The sequence below is a fragment of the Oncorhynchus gorbuscha genome, unplaced genomic scaffold (assembly GCF_021184085.1).
Source record: "Oncorhynchus gorbuscha isolate QuinsamMale2020 ecotype Even-year unplaced genomic scaffold, OgorEven_v1.0 Un_scaffold_1522, whole genome shotgun sequence".
NCBI classification, from domain to species: Eukaryota; Metazoa; Chordata; class Actinopteri; order Salmoniformes; family Salmonidae; genus Oncorhynchus; species Oncorhynchus gorbuscha.
Genome location: NW_025746274.1, coordinates 25,020 through 48,227, shown reverse-complemented (window position 1 = coordinate 48,227; position 23,208 = coordinate 25,020). Strand labels below are relative to the sequence as shown.

General features: G+C 43.6%; 1 pseudogene; it reads right to left on the bottom strand.

Annotated features, from left to right (window-relative positions):
• Positions 1-23,208, bottom strand: part of LOC124023168 — a 52,531-nt pseudogene that overhangs the window by 5,919 nt on the left and 23,404 nt on the right.

Sequence of the window (23,208 nt, the reverse complement as noted above, 5' to 3'; positions counted from 1 at the left end):
AGTGGTAGCTTAGCCGTTAGCTGCTTGGTGATTAATCATGAAGTGGTATCTTAGCCGTTAGCTGCTTGGTGATCAATCATGAAGTGGTAGCTTAGCCATTAGCTGCTTGGTGATCGGTGATCAATCATGAAGTGGTAGCTTAGCCGTTAGCTGCTTGGTGATCAGTGATTTAATCATGAAGTGGTATCTTAGCCGTTAGCTACTTGGTGATTAATCATGGGAAGTGGTAACTTAGCCGTTAGTTGCTTGGTGATCAGTGATTAATCATGGGAAGTGGTAGCTTAGCCGTTAGCTGCTTGGTGATCAGTGATTAATCATGAAGTGGTGGCTTAGCCGTTAGCTGCTTGGTGATTAATCATGAAGTGGTAGCTTAGCCGTTAGCTGCTTGGTGATCAGTGATTAATCATGAAGTGGTAGCTTAGCCGTTAGCTGCTTGGTGATCGGTGATTAATCATGAAGTGGTAGCTTAGCCGTTAGCTGCTTGGTGATTAATCATGAAGTGGTAGCTTAGCCGTTAGCTGCTTGGTGATTAATCATGAAGTGGTAGCTTAGCCGTTAGCTGCTTGGTGATTAATCATGAAGTGGTAGTTAGCCGTTAGCTGCTTGGTGATCAGTGATTAATCATGAAGTGGTAGCTTAGCCGTTAGCTGCTTGGTGATCGGTGATTAATCATGAAGTGGTAGCTTAGCCGTTAGCTGCTTGGTGATTAATCATGAAGTGGTAGCTTAGCCGTTAGCTGCTTGGTGATTAATCATGAAGTGGTAGCTTAGCCGTTAGCTGCTTGGTGATTAATCATGAAGTGGTAGTTAGCCGTTAGCTGCTTGGTGATTAATCATGAAGTGGTAGCTTAGCCGTTAGCTGCTTGGTGATTAATCATGAAGTGGTAGCTTAGTCGTTAGCTGCTTGGTGATTAATCATGAAGTGGTAGCTTAGCCGTTAGCTGCTTGGTGATTAATCATGAAGTGGTAGCTTAGCCGTTAGCTGCTTGGTGATCAATCATGAAGTGGTAGCTTAGCCGTTAGCTACTTGGTGATTAATCATGAAGTGGTAGCTTAGCCGTTAGCTGCTTGGTGATTAATCATGAAGTGGTAGCTTAGCCGTTAGCTGCTTGGTGATCGGTGATTAATCATGAAGTGGTAGCTTAGCCGTTAGCTGCTTGGTGATTAATCATGAAGTGGTAGCTTAGCCGTTAGCTGCTTGGTGATTAATCATGAAGTGGTAGCTTAGCCGTTAGCTGCTTGGTGATTAATCATGAAGTGGTGGCTTAGCCGTTAGCTGCTTGGTGATCGGTGATTAATCATGAAGTGGTAGCTTAGCCGTTAGCTGCTTGGTGATCGGTGATTAATCATGAAGTGGTAGCTTAGCCGTTAGCTGCTTGGTGATTAATCATGAAGTGGTAGCTTAGCCGTTAGCTGCTTGGTGATTAATCATGAAGTGGTGGCTTAGCCGTTAGCTGCTTGGTGATTAATCATGAAGTGGTAGCTTAGCCGTTAGCTGCTTGGTGATTAATCATGAAGTGGTGGCTTAGCCGTTAGCTGCTTGGTGATCAGTGATTAATCATGAAGTGGTAGCTTAGCCGTTAGCTGCTTGGTGATCGGTGATTAATCATGAAGTGGTAGCTTAGCCGTTAGCTGCTTGGTGATTAATCATGAAGTGGTAGCTTAGCCGTTAGCTGCTTGGTGATTAATCATGAAGTGGTAGCTTAGCCGTTAGCTGCTTGGTGATTAATCATGAAGTGGTAGCTTAGCCGTTAGCTGCTTGGTGATTAATCATGAAGTGGTATCTTAGCCGTTAGCTGCTTGGTGATTAATCATGAAGTGGTAGCTTAGCCGTTAGCTGCTGATGCAATTACATTGAACAGTGGCAGGTCATCAATATCTGTACAGTTACTAAGACTTCATTAATAAACTATACAAGCAGAAGTTGTAATTAACCAAACAGCAGTTATGCATTAAGGAAAGTGTTTCAATAATGTAGAATCAGGAGGCAATAAGAAGGAAGACGATTGGCCACAACTATCACTCTACTGAGAACACAAGGAAGTGGTTATTTGTGTTGATTCAGTAGAGTGGTCCTTCTAGTTAATCACAGTGCCCAGTCCAGCACTGGGCTGCAACTTAATAGTGTAGAGAGGCTTCCTCTCCTTCTAGTTAATCACAGTGCCCAGTCCAGCACTGGGCTGCATCTTAATAGTGTAGAGAGGCTTCCTCTCCTTCTAGTTAATCACAGTGCCCAGTCCAGCACTGGGCTGCATCTTAATAGTGTAGAGAGGCTTCCTCTCCTTCTAGTTAATCACAGTGCCCAGTCCAGCACTGGGCTGCATCTTAATAGTGGAGAGAGGCTTCCTCTCCTTCTAGTTAATCACAGTGCCCAGTCCAGCACTGGGCTGCATCTTAATAGTGTAGAGAGGCTTCCTCTCCTTCTAGTTAATCACAGTGCCCAGTCCAGCACCGGGCTGCATCTTAATAGTGTAGAGAGGCTTCCTCTCCTTCTAGTTAATCACAGTGCCCAGTCCAGCACTGGGCTGCATCTTAATAGTGTAGAGAGGCTTCCTCTCCTTCTAGTTAATCACAGTGCCCAGTCCAGCACTGGGCTGCATCTTAATAGTGTAGAGAGGCTTCCTCTCCTTCTAGTTAATCACAGTGCCCAGTCCAGCACTGGGCTGCATCTTAATAGTGTAGAGAGGCTTCCTCTCCTTCTAGTTAATCACAGTGCCCAGTCCAGCACTGGGCTGCATCTTAATAGTGTAGAGAGGCTTCCTCTCCTTCTAGTTAATCACAGTGCCCAGTCCAGCACTGGGCTGCATCTTAATAGTGTAGAGAGGCTTCCTCTCCTTCTAGTTAATCACAGTGCCCAGTCCAGCACTGGGCTGCATCTTAATAGTGTAGAGAGGCTTCCTCTCCTTCTAGTTAATCACAGTGCCCAGTCCAGCACTGGGCTGCATCTTAATAGTGTAGAGAGGCTTCCTCTCCTTCTAGTTAATCACAGTGCCCAGTCCAGCACTGGGCTGCATCTTAATAGTGTAGAGAGGCTTCCTCTCCTTCTAGTTAATCACAGTGCCCAGTCCAGCACTGGGCTGCATCTTAATAGTGTAGAGAGGCTTCCTCTCCTTCTAGTTAATCACAGTGCCCAGTCCAGCACTGGGCTGCATCTTAATAGTGTAGAGAGGCTTCCTCTCCTTCTAGTTAATCACAGTGCCCAGTCCAGCACTGGGCTGCATCTTAATAGTGTAGAGAGGCTTCCTCTCCTTCTAGTTAATCACAGTGCCCAGTCCAGCACTGGGCTGCATCTTAATAGTGTAGAGAGGCTTCCTCTCCTTCTAGTTAATCACAGTGCCCAGTCCAGCACTGGGCTGCATCTTAATAGTGTAGAGAGGCTTCCTCTCCTTCTAGTTAATCACAGTGCCCAGTCCAGCACTGGGCTGCATCTTAATAGTGTAGAGAGGCTTCCTCTCCTTCTAGTTAATCACAGTGCCCAGTCCAGCACTGGGCTGCATCTTAATAGTGTAGAGAGGCTTCCTCTCCTTCTAGTTAATCACAGTGCCCAGTCCAGCACTGGGCTGCATCTTAATAGTGTAGAGAGGCTTCCTCTCCTTCTAGTAGAGAGGCTTCCTCTCCTTCTAGTTAATCACAGTGCCCAGTCCAGCACTGGGCTGCATCTTAATAGTGTAGAGAGGCTTCCTCTCCTTCTAGTTAATCACAGTGCCCAGTCCAGCACTGGGCTGCATCTTAATAGTGTAGAGAGGCTTCCTCTCCTTCTAGTTAATCACAGTGCCCAGTCCAGCACTGGGCTGCATCTTAATAGTGTAGAGAGGCTTCCTCTCCTTCTAGTTAATCACAGTGCCCAGTCCAGCACTGGGCTGCATCTTAATAGTGTAGAGAGGCTTCCTCTCCTTCTAGTTAATCACAGTGCCCAGTCCAGCACTGGGCTGCATCTTAATAGTGTAGAGAGGCTTCCTCTCCTTCTAGTTAATCACAGTGCCCAGTCCAGCACTGGGCTGCATCTTAATAGTGTAGAGAGGCTTCCTCTCCTTCTAGTTAATCACAGTGCCCAGTCCAGCACTGGGCTGCATCTTAATAGTGTAGAGAGGCTTCCTCTCCTTCTAGTTAATCACAGTGCCCAGTCCAGCACTGGGCTGCATCTTAATAGTGTAGAGAGGCTTCCTCTCCTTCTAGTTAATCACAGTGCCCAGTCCAGCACTGGGCTGCATCTTAATAGTGTAGAGAGGCTTCCTCTCCTTCTAGTTAATCACAGTGCCCAGTCCAGCACTGGGCTGCATCTTAATAGTGTAGAGAGGCTTCCTCTCCTTCTAGTTAATCACAGTGCCCAGTCCAGCACTGGGCTGCATCTTAATAGTGTAGAGAGGCTTCCTCTCCTTCTAGTTAATCACAGTGCCCAGTCCAGCACTGGGCTGCATCTTAATAGTGTATAGAGGCTTCCTCTCCTCATTTCATCTGCACTGACATTAAAGAACTGGACAGGTGAAAGTCAGTTCCTGGGTAGCTATCCTCCATTTAGTTTTCCTTATCCTGTATTTTGTGTTTATATATCAGTACTGAAGGAGACGAGATGACAAAGGAAGGACAGGAGGACATTTCAAACTATTGCGATGTATCCCCAGTGAGTGCACCAGGGGTAGCTCTGAGGCTGAGGGGTGTTCGTGTACCTTCCGAGGGGTGTGCCTCTGTGCTGTGCAGCCGTTTGGAGGAGGACAGGGGAGAAGGGTAAAGGTTACAGTCCCTGTCTCTGTCCATCTGGAAACGCCTGCTCCTCCCTACGGAGCCTCTGGCTATGGACAAGGCCTCTGACATCTCTTCTTTTACTGAAGACAACAGAGGAGGGACAAGAGACGGCATCAGCTACTGCCAACTGAGGACCACTGAGATCTCTGTAAACCTGTGTTTTATAGAGGGGTCTGATGTTTCATGTGGGTCAGTGACCTGTTGAAGGAAATGCTATGACATTATAGATGACCAATGGAATATTAGAGAAAAAGCCACAGTTTCTAATGTGACTGTTAATGGTGTAGGTTGATGGGAAATACATGCTGGCTTGTGGCTTTGTGACAAAGATAAGGAAAAGCTCACACACACACACACACACACACACACACACACACACACACACACACACACACACACACACACACACACACACACACACACACACACACACACACACACACACACACACACACACACACACACACACACACACACCATGGTTTGCAGGCATTACCTGACGTGCTCCTGTCGTAGGCTGTGTGTCCAGTAGAGGCCATGAATGCAGGGCTGAAGGGTTGGGAGGAGAACAGGTTGTCACTCTGCAGCTGGTGACACAGAGTCTCCATGAACCTGAGCACAAAGGAGGCAGAGGAGGCCTGTGGCAGCTTGACATAGTGGATCCCCCCATCAGACCGCACTGCAGGGTGGGGGACAGAACAGATAGACACAGTCATATGATATCTAGCTGATTACAGAGGCACTGAAGGCCTGTGGCAGCTTGACATAGTGGATCCCCCCATCAGACCGCACTGCAGGGTGGGGGACAGAACAGATAGACACAGTCATATGATATCTAGCTGATTACAGAGGCACTGAAGGCCTGGGACAGCTTGACATAGTGGATCCCCCCATCAGACCGCACTGCAGGGTGGGGGACAGAACAGATAGACACAGTCATATCATATCTAGCTGATTACAGAGGCACTGAAGGCCTGTGGCAGCTTGACATAGTGGATCCCCCCATCAGACCGCACTGCAGGGTGGGGGACAGAACAGATAGACACAGTCATATGATATCTAGCTGATTACAGAGGCACTGAAGGCCTGTGGCAGCTTGACATAGTGGATCCCCCCATCAGACCTCACTGCAGGGTGGGGGACAGAACAGATAGACACAGTCATATGATATCTAGCTGATTACAGAGGCACTGAAGGCCTGGGACAGCTTGACATAGTGGATCCCCCATCAGACCGCACTGCAGGGTGGGGGACAGAACAGATAGACACAGTCATATGATATCTAGCTGATTACAGAGGCACTGAAGGCCTGTGACAGCAAGAGGGCCTACAAACCTGACTTAGTTACATCAGCTCTGTCAGGAGGAATGGGCCAAAATTCACCCAACTTATTGTGGGAAGCTTATGGAAGGCTACCCGAAACGTTTGACTCATTACATTACATTACATTTAAGTCATTTAGCAGACGCTCTTATCCAGAGCGACTGACTCAAGTTAAACAATTTAAAGGCAATGCTAGAAAATACTAATTGAGTGTTTGTAAACTTCTGACCCACTGGGAATGTGATGAAAGAAATAAAAGCTGAAATAAATAATTCTCTCTACTATTATTCTGACATTTCACATTCTTAAAATAAAGTGCTGACCCTAACTGACCTAAAAACAGGGAATTGTTACTAGGATTAAATGTCAGGAATTGTGAAAAACTAAGTGTTAAATGTGTTTGGCTAAGGTGTATGTAAACTTCCGACTTCAACTGTATGTATCTGGGCTGAGAGAGGCAGGCAGAGGCACTCAGCAGATGGAGAAATGACTGGCTGTACCAGACATACATCACATAGCTCTTTACCTAGCTGTTGAAACACTATCTGTTAGGGACCTGACCATACCATATTATCACCATACTTATGCATGGAGATTCTCACAATTCTATATGTATTGCGATTCGATACTGTGATTTTATTGTGATTCCATGTTCCAAACATATTGCTCACCATTTTTCTGCTGTAGAGGAACAAGAGAGAACCATGAGTAACAGACATGATTATTTGGTTTCTATGGCGCAATAACAGGCATGATTATTTGGTTTCTATGGCGCAGTAACATACATTATTATTTGGTTTCTATGGCGCAATAACAGACATGATTATTTGGTTTCTATGGCGCAATAACAGACATGATTATTTGGTTTCTATGGCGCAATAACATACATTATTATTTGGTTTCTATGGCACAGTAAAGACATTATTATTTGGTTTCTATGGTGCAGTAAAGACATTATTATTTGGTTTCTATGGCACAGTAAAGACATTATTTGGTTTCTATGGCGCAATAACAGACATTATTATTTGGTTTCTATGGCACAGTAAAGACATTATTATTTGGTTTCTATGGTGCAGTAAAGACATTATTATTTGGTTTCTATGGTGCAGTAAAGACATTATTATTTGGTTTCTATGGCGCAATAACAGACATTATTATTTGGTTTCTATGGCGCAGTAACAGATGGCCCAGCATCAGATGACCCCCCCCCACACACACACACAGACTGGGACCCCCCCGGGGAGCCCCTCCCAAACCAGGTTACGGACGCATGTCACTTCTCATTACCCCCAGACACATGACATCAGCTGCTGCACACACACTTTATCCCACCAGGCATTATCCAGTGCACCATGTGGGCTCTGCAGCCTAAACCAATTCCTACTGCCTGATTGAATCCCCAGCCTACCCCCATATTCCCATTTGGAATTTGCCATTATTTTAATGAGGACTGAGGAACTATTTGAATATGTAGAGTCTGTGTAGAGTAGACGGTCTAGGATCCGGGGTATTCTTCTGGCTTCTTCCTCATGTCATGACATCACTGTGGAGTAACAACCCTAGTGTTTCTGTCCATTGAGGGTTGGACCATCTGGGTTCGGACCTGAGTCTCCGACACATCACAGGACTGTGTTAGCTAGCTGAACTAAAGCCTACAGGTATTAGCTTGAGGAAGCTAACAAGTCTTCAGCTCACAGGCAAGCTTAGTTACTCATCACGTCAGCACAGCAGTTCACCGACACTCCTTCATTACACAACCATAGAACACCTCATGATGTCATGAGAACAATACAATACTACACTAGCTATAACCACAGACCATATATCAGGACAGGCCCCAGCTAAAATGGCTGACCAACTGTTCCATTCGGATGTATAGGGACTACATGACATCAGCCTATCTAGGGTTATATATCTATGGCTATAATACCTCTGATGATCTCTCCTCCTGTCTAGGGTTATATATCTATGGCTATAATACCTCTGATGATCTCTCCTCCTGTCTAGGGTTCTATATCTATGGGCTAACATATCTCTGATGATCTCACCTCCTGTCCCTCTAGTGGTGTGGGGGCTGTGCTTTGTGGTGGGGTTATATCCTTCCTGTTTGGCCCTGTCCGGGGGTGTCCTCGGATGGGGCCACAGTGTCTCCTGACCCCTCCTGTCTCAGCCTCCAGTATTTATGCTGCAGAAGTTTATGTGTCGGGGGGCTAGGGTCAGTTTGTTATATCTGGAGTACTTCTCCTGTCCTATTCGGTGTCCTGTGTGAATCTAAGTGTGCGTTCTCTAATTCTCTCCTTCTCTCTTTCTTTCTCTCTCTCCTGAGCCCTAGGACCATGCCCCAGGACATGATGACTCCTTGCTGTCCCCAGTCCACCTGACCGTGCTGCTACTCCAGTTTCAACTGTTCTGCCTTATTATTATACGACCATGCTGGTCATTTATAAACATTTGAACATCTTGGCCATGTTCTGTTTTAATCTCCACCCGGCACAGCCAGAAGAGGATTGGCCACCCTACATAGCCTGATTCCTCTCTCGGTTTTGGCCTTTCTAGGGAGTTTTTCCTAGCCACCATGCTTCTACACCTGCATTGCTTGCTGTTTGGGGTTTTAGCCTGGGTTTCTGTACAGCACTTTGAGATATCAGCTGATGTACGAAGGGCTATATAAATACATTTGATTTGATCTAGGATTATACATCTATGGCTATAATACCTCTGATGATCTCTCCTCCTGTCTAGGGTTCTATATCTATGGCTATAATACCTCTGATGATCTCTCCTCCTGTCTAGGGTTCTATATCTATGGCTATAATACCTCTGATGATCTCTCCTCCTGTCTAGGGTTCTATATCTTTGGGCTAACATACCTCTGATGATCTCTCCTCCTATCTAGGGTTATATACATCTATGGCTATAATACCTCTGATGATCTCTCCTCCTGTCTATGGTTCTATATCTATGGCTAACATACCTCTGATGATCTCTCCTCTTGTCTAGGGTTCTATATCTATGGCTATAATACCTCTGATGATCTCTCCTCCTGTCTAGGGTTCTATATCTATGGCTATAATACCTCTGATGATCTCTCCTCCTGTCTAGGGTTCTATATCTATGGGCTAACATACCTCTGATGATCTCTCCTCCGTCGGACTGGGACTGTAGGAAGCTGAAGAGGAAGGTTGGTTGGTAGGCACAGTCCACACATGCCTGAACAGCCTGCTGTAGGACAGTGTTGACCGGACCCGGTCCAAAGTGGTCCGGCAGCTGCTGCAACTGCTTCCTGTCCAGGTGTGGACCGCAGGCTCCGTGCTTGTTCACATACACACACACTGGGGGAGAGAGAGAGAGAGATGAAGGTCAGGGATCAGGAAGCACTATAACATGTCTAAAGCTTCATTCTAGATGGACCTGTTAAATCACTCAGAACAATTGACCAGCTGGACTGCTCTAGATGGACCAGTTAAATCACTCAGAACAATGACCAGCTGGACTGCTCTAGATGGACCAGTTAAATCACTCAGAACAATGACCAGCTGGACTGCTCTAGATGGACCAGTTAAAACACTCAGAACAATGGACCAGCTGGACTGCTCTAGATAGACCAGTTAAATCACTCAGAACAATGACCAGCTGGACTGCTCTAGATGGACCAGTTAAATCACTCAGAACAAGAGACCAGCTGGACTGCTCTAGATGGACCAGTTAAATCACTCAGAACAAGGGACCAGCTGGACTGTTCTAGATGGACCAGTTAAATCACTCAGAACAATGACCAGCTGGACTGCTCTAGATGGACCAGTTAAATCACTCAGAACAATGACCAGCTGGACTGCTCTAGATGGACCAGTTAAATCACTCATAACAATGACCAGCTGGACTGCTCTAGATGGACCAGTTAAATCACTCAGAACAAGAGACCAGCTGGACTGCTCTAGATGGACCAGTTAAATCACTCAGAACAATGGCCAGCTGGACTGCTCTAGATAGACCTGTTAAATAGACCAGTTAAATCACTCAGAACAATGACCAGCTGGACTGCTCTAGATGGACCAGTTAAATCACTCAGAACAATGACCAGCTGGACTGCTCTAGATGGACCAGTTAAATCACTCAGAACAAGAGACCAGCTGGACTGCTCTAGATGGACCAGTTAAATCACTCAGAACAATAGACCAGCTGGACTGCTCTAGATGGACCAGTTAAATCACTCAGAACAATAGACCAGCTGGACTGCTCTAGATGGACCAGTTAAATCACTCAGAACAATGGCCAGCTGGACTGCTCTAGATGGACCAGTTAAATCATCACTCAGAACAATGGCCAGCTGGACTGCTCTAGATGGACCAGTTAAATAGACCAGTTAAATCACGCAGAACAATGACCAGCTGGACTGCTCTAGATAGACCAGTTAAATATACCTGTTAAATCACTCAGAACAATGACCAGCTGGACTGCTCTAGATGGACCAGTTAAATCACTCAGAACAATGACCAGCTGGACTGCTCTAGATGGACCAGTTAAATCACTCAGAACAATGACCAGCTGGACTGCTCTAGATGGACCAGTTAAATCACTCAGAACAATGACCAGCTGGACTGCTCTAGATGGACCAGTTAAATCACTCAGAACAATGACCAGCTGGACTGCTCTAGATGGACCAGTTAAATCACTCAGAACAATGACCAGCTGGACTGCTCTAGATGGACCAGTTAAATCACTCAGAACAATGGCCAGCTGGACTGCTCTAGATAGACCAGTTAAATAGACCAGTTAAATCACTAAGAACAATGACCAGCTGGACTGCTCTAGATAGACCAGTTAAATATACCTGTTAAATCACTCAGAACAATGACCAGCTGGACTGCTCTAGATGGACCAGTTAAATCACTCAGAACAATGACCAGCTGGACTGCTCTAGATGGACCAGTTAAATCACTCAGAACAATGACCAGCTGGACTGCTCTAGATGGACCAGTTAAATCACTCAGAACAATGGCCAGCTGGACTGCTCTAGATGGACCAGTTAAATCACTCAGAACAGGGGACCAGTTGAACTGCTCTAGCGTGTGAATATATACTGAGTGTACCAAACATTAGGAACACCTTCCTAACATGGAGTTGCACCCCCTTTTCCCCTCAGAACAGCCTCAATTCATCCGGGCATGGACTCTACAAAGTGTAGAAAGTGTTCCACAGAGATGCTGGACTATATTGACTCTAATGCTTCACACAGTTGTGTCAAGTTGGCTGGATGTCCTTTGAGTGGTGGACCATTCTTGATACACACAGGAAACTGTTGAGTGTGAAAAACCCAGCAGCGTTGCAGTTCCTGACCCAAACCGGTGTGCCTGGCACCTACTACCATACCCCATTCAAAGGCACTTAAATCCTCTGTCTTGCCCAATCACCCTATGAATGACACACATACACAACCATATCTCAATTGTCTCAAGACTTAAAAATCCTTGTTAAACCCTGTCTCCTCCCCTTCATCTACACTGATTGAAGTGGATTTAACAAGTTACATCAATAAGGGATCATAGCTTCAACCTAGATTCACCTGATCAGTCTATGTCGAGGAAAGATCAGGTGTTCCTAACGTGTATATCTGTTTATACAGCGATCTGTTAAACTGCATCAATGTTATAATTTATCTGACAGGACTGAGTCTTACCTGTGGAGACAACTCCAGGGCTGTTGTCCTTCAGTCCATGAACGTTGATCAGTCTGGTCTCAGAGGCTGTAGTATATACAGAGCCTGTCCCCGAGGAGGGCAACACACGTGGCTTCCTCTGAACAAACACAACCTTTTTGATTTTACATTTACATTTAAGTCATTTAGCAGACGCTCTTATCCAGAGCGACTTACACTTTATTTAACCAGGCATGTCAGTTAAGAGCAAATTCTTATTTTCAATGACGGCCTAGGAACAGTGAGTTAACTGCCTTGTTCAGGGGCAGAACGACAGATTTGTACCTTGTCAGCTCGGGCGGTTTGAACTTGCAACCTTCCAGTTACTAGTCCAACACTCTAACCACTAGGCTACCCTGCCATTCACGGACAACTTTTCGATCCCTATCATATACCGACACCACACAGCACCCCTACTGTAGTAATACCACTGTGATGTCGTCATACAACATTGTGTAAAGTGATTGGACTAGAGGTCAAATTCCTCCGGGAGTGTTAACTGGAGCCAATCACTACAACCAGTCACACATTTCATTAAAGAGACAGACAACAAAACTGCTGCTCCAATAAGCATACTTTTTCAGTCCAGTACTAAACTCAATCTGGATCCAGGAAACTGGTTCGTTGACCATAGGCCCTTACCTTGCTCCCAGGCTTGGGCCCCCTCTTCTTATGGGGTCTGGGTGCTAGCTGGGAGCCGGAGACCTGTGGCGTACCATTCAGAGCAGCCTCCGCTGCTGCCTCCGCCGCTGCCTTGAGCAGGGCGATGGTTTGCAGTTTGGGGCGCCGGCCCCGGACCCCCTTCCGCACGGGCAGAGGGGGCAGCGGATGGGGCAGGCGATAGGAGGAGGGGGACTGCATGGAGCGTCTGGAGGGGGCGGGGGGAGAGGAGGAGGCTGGGAGGAAGAGGGCCTTGGGGAGGGTGACTGAAACGAGAGGAAAGGCAAAAGGTGGAATTAGAAAATCATGATGGGATGTTATTTGCCACTGCAACATCACCAGGAATCCAGTCAACTGAAAACATAGCGTTCAGTAGTCCACAACAACTGAAAACATGGAGTTCAGTCACCCGCAACAACTGAAAACACAGCATTCAGTCGTCCACAACAACTGAAAACATGGAGTTCAGTCACCAGCAACAACTGAAAACACAGCATTCAGTCGTCCACAACAACTGAAAACATGGAGTTCAGTCACCCGCAACAACTGCAAACACAGCATTCAGTCGTCCACAACAACTGAAAACACAGCATTCAGTCGTCCACAACAACTGAAAACATAGCGTTCAGTCGTCCACAACAACTGAAAACATAGCGTTCAGTCGTCCACAACAACTGAAAACACAGCATTCAGTCGTCCACAACAACTGAAAACACAGCATTCAGTCGTCCACAACAACTGAAAACACAGCATTCAGTCGTCCACAACAACTGAAAACACAGCATTCAGTCATACACAACAACTGAAAACACAGCATTCAGTCGTCCACAACAACTGAAAACACAGCATTCAGTCATCCACAACAACTGAAAACATGGAGTTCAGTCATCCACAACAACTGAAAACAGCTTATAATGACCATAGCTGTTTGTTTCTTACCCAAGGTTCATTTAATAATGTTGCTTTTAAATACAGCTATTGTTGAATCAATCCATGGTATTAAGGCTTATGAAAAGGGGAGCTACGGTTCTGGGAGGAAAAACAGGAGGACTTCCTGGACAAACACACACACAAATCAATCACTGTCTGTTCCGATACGAGTTAAGAATTCCACTGAGGTGAAGCGAGTCTACACTCTGCAGCACCAGTAGATCAAACACCGTCTCACACACATGAATAACAACTTTGATCTTCCCGCTTTGATTCAAAAGCCACAGCTCAAAGTCAGACTTCATACATAACACTACTTCCAATCCAATTCCACACACAAACAATCTACCTCCCCCAGCTCCAGCCAGGCAGCCAAAGGTTCTTTAAAATATCCAAAGCGTCACATTTCCACTCCTCGCGTTGGTTGGCTACATTTCAAGTGTTCGCTGTTCGCCCATTTTCCCCTCAAAACATTGAGTCAGTGAAAGGAATGGTTGGAATCTTTAAGATGAGGAAAAGGAAGCAGAAGAGGCAGGAATCTTTAAGATGAGGAAAAGGAAGCAGTAGAGGCAGGGATCTTTAAGAGGAGGAAAGGAAGCAGTAGAGGCAGGAATCTTTAAGAGGAGGAAAGGAAGCAGTAGAGGCAGGAATCTTTAAGAGGAGGAAAAGGAAGCAGTAGAGGCAGGAATCTTTAAGAGGAGGAAAGGAAGCAGTAGAGGCAGGAATCTTTAAGAGGAGGAAAGGAAGCAGTAGAGGCAGGAATCTTTAAGAGGAGGGAAAGGAAGCAGTAGAGGCAGGGATCTTTAAGAGGAGGAAAAGGAAGCAGTAGAGGCAGGGATCTTTAAGATGAGGAAAAGGAAGCAGTAGAGGCAGGAATCTTTAAGAGGAGGAAAAGGAAGCAGTAGAGGCAGGGATCTTTAAGATGAGGAAAAGGAAGCAGTAGAGGCAGGAATCTTTAAGATGAGGAAAAGGAAGCAGTAGAGGCAGGAATCTTTAAGAGGAGGAAAAGGAAGCAGTAGAGGCAGGAATCTTTAAGAGGAGGAAAGGAAGCAGTAGAGGCAGGAATCTTTAAGAGGAGGAAAAGGAAGCAGTAGAGGCAGGGATCTTTAAGATGAGGAAAAGGATGCAGTAGAGGCAGGAATCTTTAAGAGGAGGAAAAGGAAGCAGTAGAGGCAGGAATCTTTAAGATGAGGAAAAGGAAGCAGTAGAGGCAGGGATCTTTAAGATGAGGAAAAGGAAGCAGTAGAGGCAGGAATCTTTAAGAGGAAAAGGTGAGACATACCAGAGTATTCCATCACATTGGGGACAAGGGATATGTTTCCAGTGTGTTGTGTTCTCTGGGTCTAACAAGTCTTTTGTCTGGGGCCCTCCCCCTTTTCATTATAGAGGTCAGGGGTCAGGCTCCCCTGAGACCAGCCAGGTAATCCCCTTCTGCAGACAGCCTGCCTTCATCTCACCTAGATCACAACACTAGGCTACTGTTACATGTTCGATTACTAAACTCAAACCTACCATTACTACTATGAGGTTTAGGTTTGTTATAACACTGCGATGCCAATCAATAGTTTAAAAGAAATTTGAACAAAATGAAAACCTAGTCTAATATACAGACAATGGGTTTTCTAGAGGTACGGTTTGCTAAGGGTTGAAATCTTTGTATTTCAACAGCTTGGTATACAGGGCACTTATTATATAGACAGGACTAAACACATCCCTAAACCAGCTATAATGACAAACACTTATTATATAGACAGGACTAAACACATCCCTAAACCAGCTATAATGACAAACAATTATTATATAGACAGGACTAAACACATCCCTAAACCAGCTATAATGACAAACACTTATTATATAGACAGGGCATTGTAGCTGAACACATCCCTAAACCAGCTATAATGATAAACACTTATTATATAGACAGGACTAAACACATCCCTAAACCAGCTATTATGACAAACACTTATTATATAGACAGGACTAAACACATCCCTAAACCAGCTATAATGACAAACACTCATTATATAGACAGGACTAAACACATCCCTAAACCAGCTATAATGATAAACACTTATTATATAGACAGGACTAAACACATCTCTAAACCAGCTATTATGACAAACACTTATTATATAGACAGGACTAAACACATCCCTAAACCAGCTATAATGACAAACACTTATTATATAGACAGGACTAAACACATCCCTAAACCAGCTATAATGACAAACACTTATTATATAGACAGGGCATTGTAGCTGAACACATCCCTAAACCAGCTATAATGACAAACACTTATTATATAGACAGGGCATTGTAGCTGAACACATCCCTAAACCAGCTATAATGACAAACACTTATTATATAGACAGGACTAAACACATCTCTAAACCAGCTATTATGACAAACACTTATTATATAGACAGGACTAAACACATCCCTAAACCAGCTATAATGACAAACACTTATTATATAGACAGGACTAAACACATCCCTAAACCAGCTATAATGACAAACACTTATTATATAGACAGGACTAAACACATCCCTAAACCAGCTATAATGACAAACACTTATTATATAGACAGGACTAAACACATCCCTAAACCAGCTATAATGACAAACACTTATTATATAGACAGGACTAAACACATCCCTAAACCAGCTATAATGACAAACACTTATTATATAGACAGGGCATTGTAGCTGAAAACATCCCTAAACCAGCTATAATGATAAACACTTATTATATAGACAGGACTAAACACATCCCTAAACCAGCTAGAATGACAAACACTTATTATATAGACAGGACTAAACACATCCCTAAACCAGCTATGATGACAAACACTTATTATATAGACAGGGCATTGTAGCTGAAAACATCTCTAAACCAGCTATAATGACAAACACTTATTATATAGACAGGACTAAACACATCCCTAAACCAGCTATAATGACAAACACTTATTATATAGACAGGACTAAACACATCCCTAAACCAGCTATAATGACAAACACTTATTATATAGACAGGACTAAACACATCCCTAAACCAGCTATAATGACAAACACTTATTATATAGACAGGACTAAACACATCCCTAAACCAGCTATAATGACAAACACTTATTATATAGACAGGACTAAACACATCCCTAAACCAGCTAGAATGACAAACACTTATTATATAGACAGGGCATTGTAGCTGAACACATCCCTAAACCAGCTATAATGACAAACACTTATTATATAGACAGGGCATTGTAGCTGAACACATCCCTAAACCAGCTATAATGACAAACACTTATTATATAGACAGGGCTAAACACATCCCTAAACCAGCTATAATGACAAACAATTATTATATAGACAGGGCATTGTAGCTGAACACATCCCTAAACCAGCTATAATGACAAACACTTATTATATAGACAGGACTAAACACATCCCTAAACCAGCTATAATGACAAACACTTATTATATAGACAGGACTAAACACATCTCTAAACCAGCTATAATGACAAACACTTATTATATAGACAGGACTAAACACATCCCTAAACCAGCTATGATGACAAACACTTATTATATAGATAGGACTAAACACATCCCTAAACCAGCTATAATGACAAACACTTATTATATAGACAGGGCATTGTAGCTGAAAACATCCCTAAACCAGCTATAATGACAAACACTTATTATATAGACAGGACTAAACACATCCCTAAACCAGCTGGAATGACAAACACTTATTATATAGACAGGGCATTGTAGCTGAACACATCCCTAAACCAGCTATAATGACAAACACTTATTATATAGACAGGGCATTGTAGCTGAACACATCCCTAAACCAGCTATAATGATAAACACTTATTATATAGACAGGACTAAACACATCCCTAAACCAGCTATAATGACAAACACTTATTATATAGACAGGGCTAAACACATCTCTAAACCAGCTATAATGACAAACACTTATTATATAGACAGGGCTAAACACATCCCTAAACCAGCTATAATGACAAACAATTACTATATAGACAGGACTAAACACATCCCTAAACCAGCTATAATGACAAACACTTATTATATAGACAGGACTAAACACATCCCTAAACCAGCTATAATGACAAACACTTATTATATAGACAGGACTAAACACATCCCTAAACCAGCTATAATGACAAACACTTATTATATAGACAGGACTAAACACATCCCTAAACCAGCTATAATGACAAACACTTATTATATAGACAGGACTAAACACATCCCTAAACCAGCTATAATGACAAACACTTATTATATAGACAGGACTAAACACATCCCTAAACCAGCTATAATGACAAACACTTATTATATAGACAGGACTAAACACATCCCTAAACCAGCTATAATGACAAACACTTATTATATAGACAGGACTAAACACATCCCTAAACCAGCTATAATGACAAACACTTATTATATAGACAGGACTAAACACATCCCTAAACCAGCTATAATGACAAACACTTATTATATAGACAGGACTAAACACATCCCTAAACCAGCTATAATGACAAACACTTATTATATAGACAGGACTAAACACATCCCTAAACCAGCTATAATGACAAACACTAGCAGGATAACCTTATTTTCTATTAGGTATTGAGATATATATAGATTATTTGTTTCACTCTTTATGGAATGCGCAATGCAGAGAACACTGGAAGAATAATTATAATTTAATTATCATAGTGAATTATTGTAATGTTTGTTTGTGTGTCAATTATTCCCATAAGGGAAGGGTTGCATTCGTTCATTCATTCAGCAGCAGGTAAAACTACCATATTCAAATATCCTTCTCTCATTACTGCTCTATTTAATCTCAGCTGTCATTTATAACTAATTCTTATCAAGACCAGCAGACTACTGACTTAGACTTTTAAATTCTACTGGAGCTCAATGCCTTCTCTCCTTCTGGTCCCTCTCTCTCTCTCTCTCTCTCTGTCCCAGCAACACAATGGGAGTGGAAGGTCGAGGAGGAGATCTGCATCATTCAAAGCATCAAGTCAACCCATCCATCAATGGAGGTGGAGAAAATGGCACGTCCAGAGAAAGACATTGAACGGCATTGTGGGTAATCACACAAAAGCAGCCAGTGGCCCCGGCCGCACAAGTCAGTCCACGATTCAGTCAGTCCACGATTCGGTCAGTCCACGATTCGGTCAGTCCACGATTTCGTCAGTCCACGATTCGGTCAGTCCACGATTCGGTCAGTCCACGATTCGGTCAGTCCACGATTCGGTCAGTCCACGATTCGGTCAGTCCACGATTCGGTCAGTCCACGATTCGGTCAGTCCACGATTCCGTCAGTCCACGATTCCGTCAGTCCACGATTCAGTCAGTCCACGATTCAGTCAGTCTACAATTCAGTCAGTCCACGATTCAGTCAGTCCACGATTCAGTCAGTCCACAAGTTTTATTATTAGTAGCAGTGTGTGTCAAATATGCCATGATAAACATCTCCTATTTCAACAGAACTCTAGACTGGTTGTCTAGTAGAGAGCAGACCTCTACTGCGTTCTCTAAAGGCCAGCAACATGCCTCTATGGCTGTCTCTACTGCGTTCTCTAAAGACCAGCAGCATGCCTCTATGGCTGTCTCTACTGCATTCTCTAAAGGCCAGCAACATGCCTCTATGGCTGTCTCTACTGCGTTCTCTAAAGGCCAGCAACATGCCTCTATGGCTGTCTCTACTGCGTTCTCTAAAGGCCAGCAACATGCCTCTATGGCTGTCTCTACTGCATTCTCTAAAGGCCAGCAACATGCCTCTATGGCTGGCTCTACAACATTCTCTAAAGGCCAGCAAAAGGCCTCTATGGCTGTCTCTACAGCATTCTCTAAAGGCCAGCAACATGCCTCTATGGCTGGCTCTACAACGTTCTCTAAAGGCCAGCAAAATGCCTCTATGGCTGTCTCTACTGCATTCTCTAAAGGCCAGCAACATGCCTCTATGGCTGGCTCTACAACGTTCTCTAAAGGCCAGCAAAATGCCTCTATGCCTGGCTCTACAACGTTCTCTAAAGGCCAGCAAAATGCCTTTATGGCTGGCTCTACTACATTCTCTTTTTTATTAAACCTTTATTTAACTGGGCAAGTCAGTAAAGAACCAATTCTTATTTAAAATGACGGCCTACCCCGGACGATGGTGGGTCAATTGTGCGCCGCCCTATGGGACTCCCAATCATGGCTGGATGTGAATCAGCCTGGATTCAAACCAGGGACTGTAGTGTCGCCTCTTGCACTGAGATGCAGTGTTTTAGACCGCTGTGCCACTCAAGAGCCCAGGGCAAGCAAAATGCCTCTATGGCTGTCTCTACAGTATTCTCTAAGTGCCAGCAAAATGCCGCTATGGCTGGCTCTACAGTATTCTCCAAGTGCCAGCAAAATGCCTCTATGGCTGGTTCTGCTGCGTTCTCTAAGGGCCAGCAAAATGCCTCTGTGGCTGGCTCTACAGTGTTCTCTAAGTGCCAGCAAAATGCCTCTATGGCTGGCTCTGCTGCGTTCTCTAAGGGCCAGCAAAATGTCTCTAAGGGCCAGCAAAATGTCTCTGTGGCTGGCTCTACAGTGTTCTCTAAGTGCCAGCAAAATGCCTCTATGGCTGGCTCTGCTGTGTTCTCTAAGGGCCAGCAAAATGCCTCTATGGCTGGCTCTGCTGTGTTCTCTAAGGGCCAGCAAAATGCCTCTATGGCTGGCTCTACAGTATTCTTTAAGGGCCAGCAACATGCCTCTATGGCTGGCTCTACTGCATTCTCTAAAGGCCAGCAAAATGCCTCTATGGCTGGCTCTACAGTATTCTTTAAGGGCCAGCAAAATGCCTCTATGGCTGGATCTACAGTATTCTCTAAGGGCCAGCAAAATGCCTCTATGGCTGGCTCTACTGCAGCTTGGAAAAAGGTTTCATTGATAAATGAGGGAAAGTGGGGGAAGAATAGACGAGTGTTTTGTTTCACAAGGAGGGAAAGATCACTCACTAGGGGCGGGGCGGGGCAGGGCTACCCCCCCCCACACACTCACAGACAGGGACACACACACACATTCGCTCTAGCTCACACAGACACACTACAATACTCCACCTCTCCACAACAGCTTAGCGAGCAATAGACAAAAAACTATTTTACTTCCAAGTCAAGACAAAGTTTAATTTCCATTCCATTAAACTGTCCCCTAGTTGTTCTAACATAGAGCCTTCCATTCAGTTGATATTAAACTGTCCCCTAGTTGTTCTAACATAGATCCTTCCATTCCATTCCATTAAACTGTCCCCTAGTTGTTCTAACATAGAGCCTTCCATTCAGTTGATATTAAACTGTCCCCTAGTTGTTCTAACATAGAGCCTTCCATTCAGTTGATATTAAACTGTCCCCTAGTTGTTCTAACATAGAGCCTTCCATTCAGTTGATATTAAACTGTCCCCCTAGTTGTTCTAACATAGAGCCTTCCATTCAGTTGATATTAAACTGTCCCCTAGTTGTTCTAACATAGAGCCTTCCATTCAGTTGATATTAAACTGTCCCCTAGTTGTTCTAACATAGAGCCTTCCATTCAGTTGATATTAAACTGTCCCCCTAGTTGTTCTAACATAGAGCCTTCCATTCAGTTGATATTAAACTGTCCCCTAGTTGTTCTAACATAGAGCCTTCCATTCAGTTGATATTAAACTGTCCCCTAGTTGTTCTAACATAGAGCCTTCCATTCAGTTGATATTAAACTGTCCCCTAGTTGTTCTAACATAGAGCCTTCCATTCAGTTGATATTAAACTGTCCCCTAGTTGTTCTAACATAGAGCCTTCCATTCAGTTGATATTGAACTGTCCCAGTTGAGTCCCCCTAGTTGTTCTAACATAGAGCCTTCCATTCAGTTGATATTAAACTGTCCCCTAGTTGTTCTAACATAGAGCCTTCCATTCAGTTGATATTAAACTGTCCCCTAGTTGTTCTAACATAGAGCCTTCCATTCAGTTGATATTAAACTGTCCCCTAGTTGTTCTAACATAGAGCCTTCCATTCAGTTGATATTAAACTGTCCCCTAGTTGTTCTAACATAGAGCCTTCCATTCAGTTGATTAAACTGTCCCCTAGTTGTTCTAACATAGAGCCTTCCATTCAGTTGATATTAAACTGTCCCCTAGTTGTTCTAACATAGAGCCTTCCATTCAGTTGATATTAAACTGTCCCCTAGTTGTTCTAACATAGAGCCTTCCATTCAGTTGATATTAAACTGTCCCCCTAGTTGTTCTAACATCCCCTAGTTGTTCTAACATAGAGCCTTCCATTCAGTTGATATTAAACTGTCCCCCTAGTTGTTCTAACATAGAGCCTTCCATTCAGTTGATATTAAACTGTCCCCCTAGTTGTTCTAACATAGAGCCTTCCATTCAGTTGATATTAAACTGTCCCCTAGTTGTTCTAACATAGAGCCTTCCATTCAGTTGATATTAAACTGTCCCCTAGTTGTTCTAACATAGAGCCTTCCATTCAGTTGATATTAAACTGTCCCCTAGTTGTTCTAACATAGAGCCTTCCATTCAGTTGATATTAAACTGTCCCCTAGTTGTTCTAACATAGAGCCTTCCATTCAGTTGATATTAAACTGTCCCCTAGTTGTTCTAACATAGAGCCTTCCATTCAGTTGATATTAAACTGTCCCCTAGTTGTTCTAACATAGAGCCTTCCATTCAGTTGATATTAAACTGTCCCCTAGTTGTTCTAACATAGAGCCTTCCATTCAGTTGATATTAAACTGTCCCCTAGTTGTTCTAACATAGAGCCTTCCATTCAGTTGATATTAAACTGTCCCCTAGTTGTTCTAACATAGAGCCTTCCATTCAGTTGATATTAAACTGTCCCCTAGTTGTTCTAACATAGAGCCTTCCATTCCATTCCATTAAACTGTCCCCCTAGTTGTTCTAACATAGAGCCTTCCATTCAGTTGATATTAAACTGTCCCCTAGTTGTTCTAACATAGAGCCTTCCATTCAGTTGATATTAAACTGTCCCCTAGTTGTTCTAACATAGAGCCTTCCATTCAGTTGATATTAAACTGTCCCCTAGTTGTTCTAACATAGAGCCTTCCATTCAGTTGATATTAAACTGTCCCCTAGTTGTTCTAACATAGAGCCTTCCATTCAGTTGATATTAAACTGTCCCCTAGTTGTTCTAACATAGAGCCTTCCATTCAGTTGATATTAAACTGTCCCCTAGTTGTTCTAACATAGAGCCTTCCATTCAGTTGATATAAACTGTCCCCTAGTTGTTCTAACATAGAGCCTTCCATTCCATATTAAACTGTCCCCTAGTTGTTCTAACATAGAGCCTTCCATTCCATTAAACTGTCCCCTAGTTGTTCTAACATAGAGCCTTCCATTCAGTTGATTAAACTGTCCCCTAGTTGTTCTAACATAGAGCCTTCCATTCCATTAAACTGTCCCCTAGTTGTTCTAACATAGAGCCTTCCATTCAGTTGATATTAAACTGTCCCCTAGTTGTTCTAACATAGAGCCTTCCATTCAGTTGATATTAAACTGTCCCCTAGTTGTTCTAACATAGAGCCTTCCATTCAGTTGATATTAAACTGTCCCCTAGTTGTTCTAACATAGAGCCTTCCATTCAGTTGATATTAAACTGTCCCCTAGTTGTTCTAACATAGAGCCTTCCATTCAGTTGATATTAAACTGTCCCCTAGTTGTTCTAACATAGAGCCTTCCATTCAGTTGATATTAAACTGTCCCCTAGTTGTTCTAACATAGAGCCTTCCATTCCATTAAACTGTCCCCTAGTTGTTCTAACATAGAGCCT